This window comes from Medicago sativa, chromosome 3, assembly GCF_051527215.1.
Source record: "Medicago sativa cultivar Bolivia chromosome 3, Bolivia_mono, whole genome shotgun sequence".
NCBI lineage: Eukaryota > Viridiplantae > Streptophyta > Magnoliopsida > Fabales > Fabaceae > Medicago > Medicago sativa.
Window position 1 is genome coordinate 23952531 of NC_140751.1, and position 18889 is coordinate 23971419.

Sequence of the window (18889 nt, forward strand, 5' to 3'; positions counted from 1 at the left end):
AGCACCAAAGGTTGGGTGAAAGGTTAAATCTACTGTTTGAGGCAAACAGTTTAAGATTGAGTCTAGTGAACCAGTTTCAAGGAGTGTTAGCAAAATCCATCCAAGGTTCAGATATAAATACAAAATCAGGTTTGTTATTGATAATAAGGTTTTTTAAAGCCAATCTAGAAGGGGCATTGGCAAAACCCCTTAAATTCCAGTAAAGGCATCTCATTTGAAAGGTTTAGGGTTAGGAACCTTAGACCTGGTTTGATAGATACTTTTTGCAGCCTTCACTTTGTTTTGTTGTTTGGTTTTTTTTGTTTTGAACTATTTGAAAAGGAACAATGTCAGTACCTGGGACCACTTCAGGTTCCTTCTCCAAGTGTTGCAATAAAGTGACTTCTGCATCCTCATCTGCTAGAATGTTAGCCCATGATTCTTTCAGGAATTCAGAGTTTCTCTTGTTTCTTTCTTCTGAACTTTCCGGTTGAAAGACTACCAAATTGTGTGTTGCACTTCTGATTTGAGTATCATCCACAAATTCAGAAAACTGAGAGCTATGATCTTCAGATTCACCATGTTGACTATGTTGTTCGCCTTCTATGTTGATATCTTCATTGTCTTCTAACACATTGAAGGCATTATGGTGAGCCAAATGTTCCAGGCTAGCAGGTTCAGATACATTGTTATTGTGAATTTGGTTCTGTAACTCATCATTTATTTCTTTCTCTAGTTCAGCATCCTGCACATTTTGTTCCACTCTGACATTCATGACCTCTTCTGTTGCTGCACTAGCTTCCTTCATCAAGGTTAGCTGGTGTCTTCTTCCACTGATCTGCTCTGCCATTATTGACCTGCACATAGGTTTTCTCCATTCTTTTTTGCTGTTTCTTTTTATTGGTTGCATCATGTGTTGGAACCCTAATCTCCTCAGGTATCAACCTTTTACAAATATCAACATAATGTCCAACAGACTTACAGTGGGAGCAAAAGTCAGGTATGTTTTCGTATTCAACATCGACATAAAACGCGAAACCTTTTCTCTCCACTAGCAACTTGTGTCTGATTGTTTGAGAGACATCCATGTCAATTAAAACCCTAACGTACTGCCCAAAAGTACGTTCAATTCTAGGTTTAGCCGTAGTTGCATCAGTACAAATAGGTGAACCCAAACTCCCCGCTATTGTAAAAATGATGTTTTTTCGCCAGTATTCCTGTGCTAAACCGTGAAACCTAACCCAAACCTGAGCAGAAGAGTTTTTCTGGTTCCTAGGGTTAAAGTCACTAGACCAAGCAAAGAGTTTAAGGATACCTGGATTCAAGCTCCAAGAAGTGATGGACCTGACCCTGTTTACGTCCTCTAGGGTTGAGAAGACAAATTCATAGTACCCCTTGCCAATAGATATGATACCCCAGTTTGATAGATCTTTCCAGTATGTTGATAACTTGTTCTTCAAGGCTACAACCGTCAAAGGGGTTGCACCCTTAGGCTTGATCACTCTACCCTGTAAATTTAACTTGCATGACTCAATCCCTGCTGTGTATTCATTCTCTGGAATCATGATTGCAAGCTCATCACCCTTAAGGCATGGCTGAGGTAGTTGCGAAGCCGGAATCTCGCAGACATTAGAAACAGCCTGGGCAAAGGTTTTGTTGTTTTTTTGTTGGCTTTTGGTAGCGATTGTTGGTTCATCAGTGAAATTGAGACATTTCCAAGGAATCTGGTATGAAGGCATGGTTGATCGGATTGAAAAAGGGATGACGGTGGTGATAGGAAGGTTACGTTTGAGTGAAGCTAGGTGACGATGAATAGTGAAAAAGACAAAGGATTATCGCCAAACTTTCTCTCTCCTCTCTCTAACATTTTTCCCTTTTTACTAAACTCTCTAAAATGATAAATTTGTCCGGTCCCGACTTGGGCCAATGTAAAAAATTGAAAAACTCGATAAAATAATAAGATAATAATTTTTCGGCAGATCCCTTTATAATTTTCGGTCCCAAGAAAATCATAAATTAATAATTCATAGAAACTGAAAAAAATATATTAAGAATACATTGAACATATTTGTTCCTCTTGATTACATTTACTGTACTTCAAAAGTCATTATTGATTTCCAATGCATATGAACAAAGTAGTTACTAATTTACGTTGAGTCTCAAGGTTCGCTGCAACGTAATTCTAAGAGGCATAGACTAATTTGCCTTTTTGTTTGGTATGTACAGTATAATTACTTAAAAACTCTTTAAATTAATAATTATTAATTTATCGATAAATTAATAACTCTCTAAATTAATAAATTTCTCCGATCCTGACATTATTAATTTATAGAGTTTTAACTGTAGGTGTGTGTGGCTTGTTTTTAGGGACAAAATAACATATGAAGAAGAGAATGTTAATGCTACAATTTTGGTTGTTCCACAGTTGAATCCACGAAGTAGCACATAGTGGGGATGTTATGCACGTTGGAAGACTTTTTTTTTTTTTTTTCTTTCGAAGGACACGTTGGAAGACTTGCTGTGGTTAGTCAACAAATTAAGCTAACAATAAGAAGATTATTTACTTTCTTGACGTTTTGACTAAATGGTCCCACTAACTTCACGTTTTACTCCTTAATATTTCTAAAAGTTTGTTTTCATTTTTCTTGGTTAACATTCTCCTTTTTCTTTTCTATTGTTATTCAATAATCAACTATACTACACAATTTCTATTACTTCTATTAAGATTAAAGTATACTATTTTCATATAACTCATAATTTAATAATTAACCTACCTAGTCATAGTCATAGAGATAAATATGTCGAAGATCATCATTTTATAGCCACATTAAATGGATTACTTAAAATAATTTAAATTAAACAAAACTAAAGGTTCTAACCACCTAATTTAGAATAGAGGGTCTTACAATACTTACTTCCTTAAAATAGTTTCGTCCTCAAAACTAGAAAGTTAAAAATAGTAGGACCGAGTTCCCTCTTTAAATAAAATTATAAGGTAAAATCACTTTCATAAAATGTTAAGTTAAAATATATAACATATGAATAGGAGAAAATATTTTTCTATATTAATTTATTTTTTGGATCTTACAGTTTTTGTCGGTTAAGGATGACAAGTCATCTTACGTTATTTTCAAAATGTTTTTCAGCCACTTTATGAGTCAATAAAGATGAGTTTTAGAGAAGTTTTCCATGGTTAAAGTTGTATTTCTCTTCAAACGAGGATATAGAAACTCTAAAAAAGTTTTCTGACATAATTGATTTTTTAGTTCTAGAAGAACTAATCAGGTACCTGAAACTTATGAAATATTAATAAATTATGTCATGAATGAAATATCTCAATGGAATGAGATGTAACTGAAATAAAGTCAACGTTGACGTGTTTTTGCATATAATATAGCGCTATATGTGGTAAATAATAATGAGGCTCAAAGTATATGAAAGATGTGTTAAAATTTATATGACTCGCTTGATAGAGATATATGAAACTCCCTGAAGAATTTCATTTGCGTAATACATACTATCAAAATTATTGAAAAGATGACATCATTTGTCCATTTTAAGGATTTGGAAATGAATTCGTTATAATCGATTTTATGATAATGGTATAAAATATTATTAGAAATACTGAAGAGATTCTAAAATTTGTTATTATATAAATGTTGATATGGACAAATCTAATTGATTATGTACTAGAATGATTGTGATGTCACTTGATGTGAGTAATTAAAGATCATGTCCTCAAGAAAATTATGAACAACTTAAATTGGCCAAGTGAGGACAATAATGTATTTTTCTTATTATATATATCATGGTATTTTTGTTTTGTCAATATTAGTAAATACATGTATTGCAACAAAGGCAATGATACAAATTGTACCTTAGAAAAAGAACAATATCACCCAATCGTTTGAAAATGATAACACCACATCAAGGAAGTGGAGAATACTCTTGATTAAATATTATGATTTTATACATACTTGCGGTTTTCAAATTTTAAAAGGAGGTTCTTTCAACAACTCAATATGAAGATATCTCAAGAGACGCTAATTTGGAGAAGAGTATGGAGATAGATCATATCTTTCTACACAGTCACCGCCAAGTAAAGATTTTGAGTATATAGTATAAAAGATTATTTAAACTTCTTCGTTGTCTTTATGAGGGTCGGGGGAGACAAAAATGTGTTTTGCACTCTTTTTCCCTTAACCATGGTTTTATCTCACTGGGTTTTCCTGGTAAGGTTTTTAACGAGAGGGAGATTTTGACACAAAAGGATGTTGCACTCTTTTTCCTTCATTGAGATTTTTTCCCATTGAGTTTTTTCTTAATAAGGTTTTAATGAAGCATATCTTGATGGACGTCCAAGGGGGAGTGTTATGAATAATTAACTTTAATGGATGTCCATCCTTAGTCTTCCACCTTCCTATAACTCCCATAAGTGAATGGATGGTTAGTGGTCCTTAATTACTTTGATCATTCACGTGTTCATATTGTATCCTATAAATAGGAGTTACATTTCTATGTAAAGGACACACTTGAGAAACAATACAACGTACTCTTTTGTTCTCTCTTTATCCCTTTCTCTCTACTCTTCTGTGTTGTACAATATTTTGCAATACTTTAGATTAATTTCATAACAAAAGCGACATTTTGTAGTGTTTTCAAATCGAGTCATGTAATTATGTTTCTCCTCTAAACAAGACAATTTCATAGGTGTTTTGGAGTATTTTATTGAAATATTATGTAATTCAGAAAAGCAAGATATCTCATGAAAATTTTGTTAATGATAATAAAAAATTTAGTTTGTGTTATTTGCATGGTTTCGATCACTATTTCTTTTGTAATAGTACTGGTAAAAGTGGTGGTATCGTTGTCTTTTGGTGTAAATCCGCAATTTCTCCAATATAAATTACTCTCGTAATTTTATAACCATATCCATCCAAGATTCTATTATAGGTAACTGGTGACTCACTGAATATTATGGGTATTCTGACTCTAAGAAAAGACGAGAACTTTGGACTTGCTCCCCAATCTAGAAAATTTATGTAATGATTCTTGGTACATTATAGACGATTTCAATTGTCATTTATCTCCAGAGGACAAGAGAGAAGACTCGGATAGTCCCCTGACAGGGCCGCAAGTGCACGGCTATGTCGGTTTTAGTATAAAAAGTATCGTATCCACAGAGACCAATTTAACAACTACCGAAGTTCGTTGTTACTGTGTTTATCTAAGGCGAAATCAAAATATTTTGGAATTTGCACGGAATAAAATAGGTTTTAATTAATTTATGGACAAGTAGAGACCAAAACGAAGGTTTCCGTCGACTTCCGTCACTCACGTAAATTATTGCGCTAATTAAATGGCAACGAGAGAATTAAAACTGCTTGTAGAATTTATCGAACAAGAGACAATGTTTGTTTTCGCAACACGTTGTCGGAATTTCTAGACACGTAATAACCTACTTTCGTAGCGTATAATCACAGGCCTAAAAATTCTTTTTTCTAAATTCAATAAACTCTTAATTAAAAGAAAAGAAATGCTTTCGCTTTAACCTTTTCTATTAAAATTTGATATTTTTCTAAGTCGGATATCGTTTTCGCTCTTTCGATGCGTAAACGATATCTCGGTATCTCTACTTTCGTAGTAGATTTTTAACAATTACAAAACAGAATTTTTCAAAACAATTGTTTAAATTCTCGTTACACTAAAAGACGCGCGTAATTTACATGAGTTCTGTCGGTACGACGGAGCCTCGTTTTGGACTCAAATGAGACTACTCGCGCATAATTATATTAAACATACAAACTGTTAATTGATTCATGTTAAAAGGAAATGAATTACCTATTAAAATCTGGCCACTTTAATTGAGTATAAATTCCCTCGAACAATTTGTCGTAGACTGCTGTGTAAGGAACTGTACTGCAAAACCTTAAACAAGCATCGACATGATAATAAAAACAAGAATATGACCAGACATGGCAAACACGCAGCAGCAGCAACCGAACTCAATCAGCAATAAAATAATGGAACACAGAAGCAAACACCTAACTAATAATATAACTAGAGCAATAAAATCAGAATTCTTATCAATGGAATTTAAAACTAAATACCTACGCAGCACTATGATGCACTCACGGTACCGCTACAACAATTCTTTTATTGGGATTAAGTCACATGCACAAGAGTAAATAATTGGGATGGAATGGGTACGTAGCAGCAAAATAAAATAAGGATTGAGATCAAATAATAGGAATTGGAATCAAATAACTCAGCAGTAGCGATGGAACATTAATAAGAATTGAAATCCAATATATGATAAAGAAACAAGGCAGCAATGGAATTAAATAAATAAGTGCAGCAACATGAAAGCAATTCAAATTGAAATACTTAGCAAAAAGGATTTGTAAAACGACACCGAATTCAATTGGGATAAAAGGGAATGATAAAGAAAACTAGGAACTTGTGACTAAGAAAATATACTTCAGAATTTCTGTAAAAATACGGTAGCCAAAAGGTTTCTAAACTGTAAAAGCTAGAGCTGAATCGTAAACTAAAGGTAAACAATGTGATGCTAAAAACGTCCCTCCTTTCTTCTCATCAGCTGAGCCTCTTTTATATCCTCCAATCTGCAACTGGATTCCTCATACTTGTACCCAAAGATGTGGGAATGGATTGGGATAAAATCTCAATTTTTTAGGAAGCTTTTGTTGCTGAACGCGTGACCATTCTGTCTTGCTGATCTCAATTGGGTGTGACATCATCATGACCATTACTAGCCCAAGTTGCTCTTTTCACCTCCTTCTTGATTCTTTTACTTTTGACAACATCGGTACCTGAAACACAACGAAATACTAGCCAGAAGACATGCAAAACACAATAAACGACCCCAAAATAAATAAAAATTAAACTATTTAGACAATGTATTTTGTTTGTTATCAAACTCCCCCACACTTGAACCATTGCTTGTCCTCAAGCAAAAAGCAAGGGACGACCACAACATAATTCAGAAGAACAGAATGAACTAGAAATCAATTGCATTTTTTTTTCTTTCAAGGCTTTGTTCTCATGATGCACTTATCACAACCAAAACACTTTTCAAAGATCACATCAACCCTACAACAGTTTCAAGTGAGTGTGTGTGTGGAGTCCAGCTTTTTATTGTGCCTGTGTAAGAGGTATTATTAGGAAAACAGGTTCTAACTTCAACAGTAAATCAACCGAGAAAAGTCCTTTCTTCATTTCATATAAGAGAGATGGGAATTTAGTTAGAATTAAATTAACAATTTAAGCACAAGGGGTTGCAGATTGCTTAGGGGCTATCTATCCTCATAGGAAGTCTTCATGGAGAGGGTGTCCTTTCCTCCTAGATTCAAAATCACCCTAAGTAGTGCAGCAAAATTTTTATCATCTCCGCGTAGGAAGTCTTTATGGAGAGGGTGTCCTTTCCCCCTAGCTTTGATGAATTTATTTCCTCTTTTGAGGGATTTGGAACTTAAGCTCAATTTAGGGAGTCACCGCCACATTTAGGAAGTCAGAGAGAGAGTGTCCTTTCCTCCACATGTTGGTGCCATTCTCCCGCCCCATTTTAGTTTAACAATTTATAACAATAAAGCACATTATTTCCCACACAAATTATACTACTTTTACTCTGAAGACTTTTAAGGGTCTAAGTTACCATTAAAGTTAGAACGTGCTCCTTAAAATACCTACTCATACACTTACTCAAAGACTGCAACTTTGTGCTTTTCTCAAAAAGAGAATTTTCACATTGAAACATGATATGAGTTTAGTGAAACTTAAAAAGGGAAAGGGTGTTTACATGCATAAAGTCATCATCGAACTCAGCCTTAAATTTATTTTTATTATTTTTTTTTTATTTTTGAAATTTTATTAATTCATAAAACGGGAGAATTAGACAACAAAGCAAAAACTACACATTTTTTTGACTCGATAATTAAGACTTAGACTGTTAAGGTGGGAAATTCCTCCCCCACACTTAAAACTCGATAATTATGATCTTTGCAACCTTCCCCTCGTTGGATATCAATATACTTGGTTTAATAGTATTTGTAGAAGTTCTTTTAAAGAGGCTCGCCTTTATAATGGTTTTTGCACATGTCTGATCACACACTCCTTCTTCAACTCGAGCCATTACTAAGGAGTTATCCTTATTGCATTTTCTGTTTCAATTATTCTTGGTTACTCTAACTTGATCTTGCTCACGTTGTAAAGAATAGTTTGAGTTACTATCCTCAAATAATATTGTTTCCAAGTTAATCCACTTGGGTTGGTCTGGTGGTATTGCCTTGGGATTTGAGTTACTTCCATGGCTTTTGATAATGCTAATTGAAACTATCTACAAATTGTTAACAAACCTATTTTTAAACTTAACTATTAAAGCTATTATGATAAGAGGTATGGTAGAAGAGAAAATGTAATACAAAGAGAAAAGAAGATAACCTAAATAATATGTATTGCTGTCTTATTTAATTATCATCATTTTACAAAACAAAGATATAATTACAAGGTTCTTGAAATTTAAAAAAAAAAAAAAAAAGTTTATTAGGTGGAAACGAAATAACTCAATGAAAGCTCATGAAAAATTCTAGCAGAGCAGCTGTGTACTTGCTTAGGTCATTTACACAATCCATCCACACACTTTGGTATCTGATCAACCTTCTTGCACAGATCATTTGAACAATCATCATCACTAACACATGGCCAATACTCTGTAGTAAAGAAATAGAATGAAATTTGTTTGCGTTCAAAGTTTGTTGCAACCGTAAATTGGAAAAGATAAATAATCATACTACAAATAAAATTGACAATTGTAGACATGTTTCCCTCTTGTTTTTTTTTTTGTTTGTAATAAATGTAACTTTATATTTTTTTTTTAAAGTGTAACTTAAATTTCTAATGCTCATTCTCCGCTTAAATAGTTATTTTTTCTTATGGAGTTGTAAAAAATTCTTCTTAATATTATAATTATTACAAAATGGCCCATAAGTACATCAATGTGTCATGTTTGTCCCTTTAGCATAACAAAAAGATAGGTCACGAAAAAAATTACTTAATATTTTTAATTAGTCAACAACATTACTTTAAAAATTCTGTGACAGAGCAGATGTGTTCACAGAGTTATTGAGGCATATAGATAAATGCAAAAATGTCAAATCTATTTTTTACTTCTAAACTTAACAAAAATGTCGGGAAAAAATTATTTTATAAGGCCAACAATATATTTAATTATTTTTATTTTTATGTATTAGAAAAAAAAAAGTTAAAGTTAATCGTCGAATCTATTTGCCATATGTTAAATTTCGCGACCCTAGACAATTATTTCTCATTTTGTCTCTGCCGCCTATTGATACATCCTTTACGATTGGGGATAACTTTGGTTATGTTGCTAAGATTACTACGTGGTATGAGATAATTTGGGGCTGTTGGTTCAATAATGAGAGATCATGTGTTAGAGTTTGATGCATATTGTTCAATTTGGAGTATTGATTTTGGCTTGCTCATCTATAACCATTTCATTGATGGTCTGCTAGTAGATTCATAGCAGATTGTCAATAAGGTTCGTTTCGAGCTCACCGCCTAATATATATGTTACATATGTATGTTTTGAATTTGACTAGCTAGTTTTTATTCTTCCAAGGGTTTTCACTATGGTGTGTTGCTCTACATCCCGTTAGTAGAGCTCATTCTTTTTCAACCTTATGAATTTTGGTGTATTTTTGTTTTTTTTTCATCTAGCGGTAGTGGCACATGATTGATTCCCTCTCATACCCTTCAAAACAAATGACCTCTTTTTAGAAGAAACTAGTTACAAACCCGTGCTTTGCACGGGTTGAAGAACGTATTTTGTAAAAAAAAAATTCAAAGGAAAAATGAGCAAATTAAGGAATATATATTGCACAAACATTAGAAATATTTATCAAAATATTTATCGAAACTTTACCAGGTCTTGATTCATGAAAAGAGCATATATTTTGTTCATGAGATCAGGAAAACAACATAATAATTAAGATTAAACTAATTGGAACCAATGAAGGAACTAATGATGTGCAAATTACGATTACATTCGCATGACACAAAATGAACCAAAGAAACAACATTTCCAAGTTAAGATAGTTTTGGATTAGAGTTAAGGGTAAGTCCAAAGTATTATACATTCAAGTACCATACAGGCTAGAGTATAGGAGTTCATGAAGAAAATGTGGCCTTAATGTATCGATAAATCTAGCAAATACACTCTTAAATTAACAAATTTGTTTGACACATTAAGGCCACATTTTCTTCTTTATTTCTGTTTCTCAAGATGAAAAATGAGATTAGATAAAAGGAGATATGACTACTACCTTCTAGATAAGCCAAGAACTCCAAGCTTGATTTGTAATTTTTCAAGAACTCTAGTCTTCCAAGAGAAAATGCATCTGATTTTCCCTTCTGAATAGCAAAGAGAACCTCTCTAAGGATTGAATTGGCAAAGAAGTCAAAGACGTGTAAACCTGAATTTTCTGCACCAAATACCAAACTTTAGATATGTAAATATAATGGTTTGATATGTAAGCATGATATATGTTAGCACAACCACAGGCATGGCCATAAATGACCCAGCTAACAGTACATGTATGTGAAAGGTGGTTTAATAAGTTCTAACTTTTATAGACCAAAAAGGACTAAGGATTGCCTCGGCAAGTACTGACATGGTCCAAGAAACCAATGCAGTATGACAGATTAAGGCTCATATGGATCCTAAATCTAAAGTAGTAAGAAAAAGTTAGATGAGGTACCAGCTGAAGAAATATCCAACAAAAATTTGCATTCTTTATAAATGCGCTTAAAGGGACTTTACCAAATCCACAGGAATCAAGTATCATAAACCATTTATCAAGCTTTTCATGTATTTTCTTTCTTTCAGCTCCTGAATGTAATTTGCTGAATTTTTGTGTTTTTCTGAACGTAACGCAAGACCGCAGCCCGACCACTAAATGACAGATTTTGTAATTCTAGGAAACAGCAAAAATTAAAGTTTCTCACAATTAAATCCATTTAATCATATTTGACATCTTTGTAAGAAAAGTATAAATCTCACATTCTTCGAACAGATTCGGAAACAATTTACCTTAATCGCACATCCTTCCTCGATAACACTATCAGTGATATCAGCATCAAGCATCTTCGACAGAGGCAAATATCGCGGTTGAGTGTAAACTGGAGATGAACGATCATAGAAACTGAAATTAATATCCATTGACACCATGACTAACCATCATATAAGTAAGCTTACACCTATGAATTTTTCACACCGATGTCTTCCTGAGATTTAAGCTATGAAAGTTCCGTAGCAAGATTATACAGGTCAATTCAATAGGATGCACATATTTATCAAACTCACATTCTCCACCACAATCCATATATAGTTTCAATCCAATTTTTTCAAACTCACATTCTTCATCACAATCCATATATTGTTTCAATCTAATGAATTTAGTGGTACACATCATATTTATTGCTTTAAGTCTCTAAAACGACAACATGGTAGCTTAAAAAATCTTAACATACATCATGCTAAGATTTACAAATGAAGATATTTGACAGATAAAAATGCAACAAATGATGCTTGTTAATAGAAACTTGAAACTTACCAAATACAAAAATATTAGAAAGCTAAGCTAAGACCATGATGAAATTCAATGCACACAAAGAACAAAGTTGATGCACATGCCAAAAACAATATATTAATTTAAAGAAGATTAAAAGAAATCCAAAATAGAGAATTTAAAGAAAAAGTTCAACTTACCCAATCTAGAAGATATATAAAATTCTTCTCTTTTGTGCTATTTCCCTTTCCGTCATCACCTGCTCATTTGTTTGCTCTTCCTGCAAAGACAAAATATGAAATTACTTATCAAAGCAAAACAAACATTGAGGTGGAATAAGTTATGATATCGCATCGTATAATCATCAACAAACATGTTAACATTTCGAATCACATGAACTTAATATTCTCTATCCTAAACAGCCAAGCCAAGACAAAATATTCCCTATAATTTATTTTTTTATAAGTAAGCTCTAATATTTTAGGTTGAATGTAGAACTTTAAATAGGCAAACTGAAACAGTGTCGAAAAATGAACCCCTCAAGCCATAAAAATCAGTAAACTCAAGTCATGCATGGTCTCAGAACCATGAAAAAAGGAAGAAAATGACCTCTTATGAAGAAGAAAGTCAAAACAGTGTTTCCAGCTGAACTTAGATACCGTTTGGCCAAGGTTTTTTACGACTTGAAAGTTACTTCGAAACAAAGTTAAAATAAAGGCCTTTACGAAAGAAGTTAAAGTTGTTTGGTTTCTTTGTTTTTTTTAGTTTTAAAGCTATTTTTAAGTTAAATGTTGTTTGGCAAAATATTGTACAAACTGTGAATTTTTTTATTTTTTATGGTGTCCGGTGTTCGAACCCCGGACTTGGCATGTATTTATAAATTGTTCCTATCAACTGAGTTAAGCTCACGAGGACAAAACTTTGAATTTAGGGTTAATAGGTCTTTACCCCCTGTAATATAGGCGACTTTTGGTTTTGGCCCCTGTAAAAAAAAAAAAAATTAGATTTCGTCCTTGTAAAATGAAGATTCTTCAGGTTTGCCCCCTGACCCAATGAGTCAGCAGAATCTCCTACGTGACACGCTGCGTCACCTGTTTCTGATGAAGTGGCGCGTTGACTGTATAATTTTTTTTATTTTTTATTTTTTAATTGGGGGTACACGTGGCATTTTTTTTTAAAAAAATTATGGAAATTAATAAAAATATTTAAAAAAAAATTCAGAAAATATTAAAAAATTCAGGAAAAATGAAAAATTAATAAAAAATGTGAAAAAAATATTTAAAAAATCTGGAAAATTGAAAAATTAATAAAAAAATTGAAAAAAATATTAAAAAATTCTGGAAAATTGAAAAATTAATAAAAATGAAAAAATACGGAAAAAATTTAAAAATTATGAAAAAATTAATAAAAATAAAAAATGATTAAAAAAATAAAATAATCTAATAAAATGAAAAATAATGAAAAAATTCTGGAAAATATTTAAAAAAAATTCGAAATTTTCGAAAAAAACTAAAAAGATTAATAATTTTTAAAAAAATGAAATTTTTGAAATTTTCATTAGTATTTTTCGAAATTTCAAAATTTTGATTAGTATATATGCAAAGCTTAGGTTTTTTCAATGTATTTTTTCCCTTATTCTCGGTTTATAAATACACAAAAATTCCCGGAAAAAATACTAATGAAAATTTTGAAATTTCGAAAAATACACAAAAAACCTAAGCTCGGTTTATAAATATACATATTTTTTCTCTTATTCTCAGTTTATAAATACACAAAAATTCCCGGTTTATAAATACACAAAATTCCCGAAATTTTTTTGAAAATAAATACACTGAAAAAACCTAAGCTCGACAAATATACTAATGAAAATTTCAAAATTTCGAGAAATACTAATGAAAATTTCAAATATTTCTTTTTTTAAAAATGATTAATCTTCTTAATTTTTTTCGAAAATTTCAAAAAAAAATGTAAATATTTTCCTGAATTTTTATTAAAATTTTTCATTCAAATTTTGAAAATTTCATTTTTCCAGAATTTTAATTTTTTTCAGAAAATTTCGAAATTTTATTTTTTTAGAATTTTTTAATCATTTTTTATTTTTATTAATTTTTCCAGAATTTTTAAATTTTTTCCGTATTTTTTTAATTTTTTTCATTTTTATTAATTTTTCAATTTTTCAAAATTTTTTAATATTTTTTTCAATTTTTTTATTAATTTTTCATTTTTCCATAATTTGTTAATATTTCCAGAATTTTTTTTCAATTTTTTATTAATTTCCAGAATTTTTAATATTTTTTTTAAAAAAAAATGCCACGTGTACCCCCAATTAAAAAATAAAAAATAAAAATAATTATACAGTCAACGCGCCACGTCATCATAAAAAGGTGACAGGGGCAAACCTGAAGAATCTTCATTTTACGAGGACGGAATCTAAATTTATTTTTTTTTTTACAGGGGGCAAAACCAAAAGTCGCATATATTACAGGGGGTAAAGACCTATTAACCCTTGAATTTATTATGAACTAACATAATAAATAAAAAAATGTTTAAAATATTTTTTGAAGGCTAAAAATGTTAAAAAATAAAAGATATATTTTTTTTGCAAATACTATATGTACTCAATAACGTTATTTTGTATAACATGAATACAAATTTGTATCATCATATAAATGACTTGTGAAATATTTGAAAAGGAGAAACAATTTAAGGAGTCTGAAATAATAACATAAATAATATTTCGTTATAAGAATATCATATTTTTGGTGTCTTTGAAAAAGATACGAATTTATATTATATGATATTATATTTGTTACATTGTTGGTGTCATGGAAACAGATATGTTTAGTTTTTTTGAATAAGAATAAGATATGCATAGTTTGTTACAATATAAAGGTGCAATATATATATATATATATATAAGTATAATTTTTTAGGTATCTATACCTTTTTTGAAGAAAAGACATCTACAATTTTACTTTTAATTAAAATCAAAATTTTATAAAAATAATCATATGCATTATGCAATGCCAAAAAAAAATTATACGCATTAGCGTAACAAAAAAACAGACACACATAAAATATTACTCTAAACGCTAATGTGTGTATATATTTGCGAGGAAGAAATAAAATAAAATTATTTGGTATTCCTTTGAAAAAAGATAATAAAATTAAATGGAACTTCCTTAAAAAATTAAATGGAACGGTTCAATAGAATAAAATAGAATAAAGTTAAATGGAAGGAAAAAAACATATTGAAATATAATATTAGAAATATAAAAGAAAAGGTTCTCAGCATGAGTTGAAAAAAGGTGCTTGTGAAATAAATTGTCGAGAATTAGTTTTTTAAAGTAACATTCAACAACTTTTGGCCAAAGCTCATTCCATTCAATTTTATGCATTCAAAAAAAAGTATTTTTTTTTAGTAAGTACTTAATTGATACTGTGTTTGACCTAACTTCTCCTTAAAAATGTAGAGAAGTTGGAAAAAAAAGTCGGGTCAAACGATACCTTAATCTTCCACAACGGCAATGTAGAAGCAACTGAATTTGGGAGAAAAAAATTTGAAAAATTGTTAAAAATATAAAAATTGGAAAATAGTTAAAAGTTATTAAAATATAAAAATTAGAAAATAATTAAAAAAATTCATGAGGGGCAAAATTGGAAATTCATGGCATGGTGAGGTGGCAACAATCAAAACCCATGAATTATGGAATTACCAAATTGCCCCTCATAGGGGCAAAAATGTAAAAACATGATACATTTATTTTAATAGATAGTAAGTAGAAAAAATGGGTTCAATTAGAGCACTTATTACATCATTTTTAAAACACCAAATAGAAATAGCACAATACCGCGCAATTACAGGTCTAAGTCTAATATATTTTGAAGTGTGAGAAAATTCACAAACGTAACTGTATTATGACATATACACATACGGGGCTGCTAACTTAACTATTAAAGCTATTATGATAAGAGGTATGGTAGAAGAGAAAATGTAAAGCCTGAATTGAAAGTCATGGAGATATATCTTATGCAAAGAGAAAAGAAGATAATCTAAATAATATGTATTAATGTTGTGTTATTTAATTATCACATTTTACAATACAAAGATATAATTACAAGGTTCTTGAAATTAAAAAAAAAGTTTATTAGGTGGAAACAAAATAACTCAATGAAAGCTCATGAAAATTCTAGCAGAGCAGTTGTGTACTTGCTTAGGTCTGATACCAAATGAAGACTCATACGAGGACATAATATTTTTCATCTTTCCTACTGGCCGAACCTTACTGGAAAGCATTTACACAATCCACCCACACACTTTGGTATCTCATCAACCTTCTTGCACAGATCACTTGGACAATCATCATCAATAACACATGGCCAATACTCTTTCATAAAGAAAGAGAATGAAATTTGTTTGCGCTCAAAGTTTGTTGCAATCGTATATTGGAAAAGATAATAATCATAATACAAACATAATTGACAATTGTAGACATGTTTCCCTCCTTTTTTATTTTTGTAATAAATGTAACTTGATAATTTTTTTTAAAGAGTAACTTTATAATTTCTAATGCTCATTCTCCGCTTAAATAGTTATTTTTTCTTAGTTGTAAAAAATTCTTCTTAATATTATAATTATTACAAAATGGCCCTTAAGTACACAATGTGTCATGTTTGTCCCTTTAGCATAACCAAAAGATAGGTCACGAAAAAAAATTATTCTTAATATTTTAATTATTACAAAATATCTTTTAAGTATATATATATATATATATATATATATATATATATATATATATATATGAGCAATGCTAGCATCAGTCGAATTAACAGTCGCGGTTAGACACTCTCGTTAGGATTCGGCCACGTCACAGTTTTCATTAAACTCAATTACTTGTTCACAGGTTCCCCAAGTTTATTTCTTTTTTATTTTTAATAATTTATTATGTGCAAAAAAGAAGGATCTGGACAACCATCACACTGCCATCTCAGAAGGAAGATCTGCACCGAGACATCAACGAAGATTTCCCATAAACAAATCTGCAAAAAAGAAGGTTCCTTCCTTAATTATGAATCCATCAACCAAGATTTCACTGTGATGCTATTTAAGGTTCCCCAAGTTTTCATAGTTTTTTTTTTTTTTTAAGAAGCCCCAAGTTTTCATAGTTATCTACAAATCTACCATCATAGAAGGAAGGATCTGCAAACAAAGCAGGATCTGGACCGTCATCCCACTCACATCACAACAACCTTCAAGTTTCAACACCTAAATCAACTAAACATCAACCAAAAAGCAAATCTTTTCCCAAATTTCTTAAATGCCCAAGTCAAATTATTCCCATAAACAATCAATCCCTGATAAATTCATTCTCTTATGTTGATAACTATGAATCCAATTTCTCAATTTGTAATGACAAATTACCATCTCCTCCTAACGTTACCATCTCACTCTTCAATATGAAGAAACAATAGAGAGCTTGTAATTGGGGCATTTGAGATGGCAAATTCAATGAGATAGGTACACATAAGAGAATTATTGAAAACAAAAAGCCCCTTAAGATGAGGTTCTTCTTTGTGTTGTTATGGATCTTCTTCTTCGGCCCTTTTTCTTCTTTTAGCAGCAACATGTTGGATCAGGGGTGTAGTTGAGAGTCATTTTTTAGAAGAAAAAAAAAAGGTAATTAAAAAAAATGTAAATGTAGTAATTTCCTTAACCTGTTCTACCGGTTGCAGGTTTAAGAGAATAAAATATTAGCATTGCTCATATATATATATATAGGGTCTTGTTAACCAGTGCCCCCGGGGCACTGGTTAAGGAACCCAAAAGAGGAAATTTTAAATAAAAAAACATATTTTTTTCAGCTTTTAATGCACTGATTACACATCTCTCAATGCAAATCCTACTATATTTAACCCTTAACCAGTGCCCCGGGGGCACTGGTTAACATTTTCCATATATATATATATATATATATATATATATATATATATATATATATGGGATTTGCTAGAACACACCCACTAGTTTTTATGTGGGAGTGTTTTAGCAAAGCTACACCTTAGGGTGTATTTAACCACTTTTTAGTTATTTACTTGCTAAAATACTCCTTCTAATAAATAAGTGGGTGTATCCTAGCAAATGCCTGTAGGATTTGCTAGAACACACCCACTTGTTTTTATTAGAAGGTGTGTTATAGCAGCATACACCTTAAGGTGTATTTATTAACTTTTTAGTTATAATTTGCTAAAACACTCCCACATAAAAACTAGTGGGTGTGTTATATCAAACCCCTATATATATATATATATATATATATATATATATATATATATATATATATATATATATATATATATATATATATATAGGGGTTTGATATAACACACAAGATATGTCTAAGAACATATCTTACGAGTGACGTGGTTGTGGTGCTCCTGCAGCAGAGGTACCATGCTTATATGGATGATGTGAATGCAACCATTCCCCCATGAACCAGTGTGGGTTAAGGAAGATGTTGGATGTCTGGTGAACTGAAGAGATCGGTTTGGGGAAGGGTTTTTGTGCAGTTAGTGATGATAGATCATCTTACGTTATTTTCAACATGTTTTTCAGTTACTTTATACGTCAATAAAGATAAGTTTTAAAGAAGTTTCCCATGGTTAAAGTGACATTTTGTAATGTTTTCAAATTGAGTCATGTAATTATGTTTCTCCTCTAAACAAGACAATTTCATAGGTGTTTTTGAGTATTGTATTGAAATATCACGTAATTTAGCAAAGTAAGACACCTCATGAAAATTTTATGAATGATAATTGTAACTCCCTAACCTCAACTAGTATTTTCTAATTGGACCGTCGTAACTTTCTTGGGAGACTTGCTGAACCTCAGGAAAGTCCAGTCCCATGACATCATCATTTCGCCTTGTTCCAAGACTCGTGCTTGGGGGGCTGTGGACCGTCATAATATTCCTAAAGGCTAAAGATCCCTTCATAAAGACCTGGGCGCCCTCCGTAAGGGCCTAGGCGCACTCTAGAAGGAAAACCCCTTCATAAAGACCTGGGCGCCCTCCGTAAGGGTCTGGGCGCCCCCCAGAAGGGCCACAGGCCCAGGCGCGTCTTCCATAAGGACGCCGCCTCACTCAGTCTCTAGAACCCTCCAAAATCATCAAAAGTACGCCAATACCCCTGTTGCTTGGAAACCAAGCAACCAAAGCCCAAACCCATAAACAGGCTATAAATAACACTCTTGAGAGCAGTCTCAGGGCATCAAATCATCAGTCTAAAACCCTAATACACGATTCTTA

At 31.5% G+C, this 18889-nt stretch overlaps 2 long non-coding RNA genes across 2 annotated transcripts; one reads left to right on the forward strand and one right to left on the reverse strand.

Moving 5' to 3' along the window:
- The first annotated feature begins 1366 nt into the window (after window positions 1-1366).
- Window positions 1367-15976, forward strand: LOC146936534 (uncharacterized). Its single transcript, XR_015030647.1, has 2 exons — window positions 1367-8545; window positions 15738-15976. It is a non-coding gene; the product is annotated as an uncharacterized LOC146936534 (long non-coding RNA).
- Window positions 15635-16211, reverse strand: LOC146936535 (uncharacterized). The gene is made up of 2 exons (XR_015030645.1): window positions 16061-16211; window positions 15635-15973 (listed from the first exon to the last, which is right to left on the reverse strand). It is a non-coding gene; the product is annotated as an uncharacterized LOC146936535 (long non-coding RNA).
- Window positions 16212-18889: the final 2678 nt, after the last annotated feature.